This window comes from Pyxicephalus adspersus, chromosome 5 (genome assembly GCF_032062135.1).
Source record: "Pyxicephalus adspersus chromosome 5, UCB_Pads_2.0, whole genome shotgun sequence".
In the NCBI taxonomy this organism is placed as follows: domain Eukaryota; kingdom Metazoa; phylum Chordata; class Amphibia; order Anura; family Pyxicephalidae; genus Pyxicephalus; species Pyxicephalus adspersus.
The window spans coordinates 146,598,125-146,598,925 of NC_092862.1; the positions used below are offsets into that span (position 1 = coordinate 146,598,125).

The window sequence follows — 801 nt, forward strand, 5'->3', positions numbered from 1 at the left end:
GGTTTTCTATGGAGGACATGGCCTACCCCTGTGTAGTTCCCTATGGAGGACATGGCCTCCCCCCTCGTGTAGTTCTCCATGGAGGACATGGCCTCCCCCCGTGTAGTTCCCTATGGAGGAACACATTACAGCTCACTATAATGCCCGGACACTGTGATCTCCACAGAGATGAATAAGCCGCTCCTTCCCCTCCTCCGTTCTCCACACGGTAAAATTGGCGGGAGAAGGAATAGAATGTTCCACAAAGTGAGATGAGAAAGGGGAGGGGCCTGCACTGGGGGCGGACCTGTGGACTATGAGAAGAGCGTCGCTCACAGGAGAAGGGGTGGAGCTGTAGTGAAGAGCGGGACTGTGGACCAAGGGAGAGCGGCGCTGATTGGCCTAGGGCAGAGAAGAACGGGATGATGAGGGCGTAGCAATATGATCACGTGGTGCGCGGCGTATCCGGTGCGGCGACTTCCGGCGGCGCTCTGCCTCTTTCTGGCGGTGTCTGCGCTGCAGGCGGAGTTGCGGTGTGTGGAGACGACGAGAAGGAGGCGCCGGCTGTCTGGCAGGGAGGGTTGGTGATATCACCGGCTTCTTCGCGTCGTACGGTGCGTTAGGTGCATGTGGGGAGGGGCGCTATACTCCGCTGTATGGGGCGCGGTGGCCTGGGGAGCCTCAGCAGAGTGGGAAGCATGGCGGGGGCTCTGTGGGCAGTGGGGCGGGCTGATCCTGCACCGGGGCTGCACGATTTCCCCATGGTGAGGTCTGGGGGTTGCAGTTCCTAGTGAGCCCAAGAAGGCCAACATAGGAGGGGGA

At 60.5% G+C, this 801-nt stretch overlaps 1 protein-coding gene across 2 annotated transcripts in view; it reads left to right on the forward strand.

Moving 5' to 3' along the window:
* Positions 1–801, forward strand: part of LOC140331778 (uncharacterized) — a 23,735-nt gene that overhangs the window by 16,922 nt on the left and 6,012 nt on the right. Inside the window, exon 1 of one of the 2 annotated variants that reach the window (XM_072413054.1) lies at positions 422–593. The exons of the other annotated variant lie outside the window; for it this stretch is intronic. The gene's annotated coding sequence lies outside the window, so the exon portion shown is untranslated. Of the gene's footprint in view, positions 1–421; positions 594–801 lie in introns of those variants that run through there. 2 annotated transcript variants of the gene reach the window in all.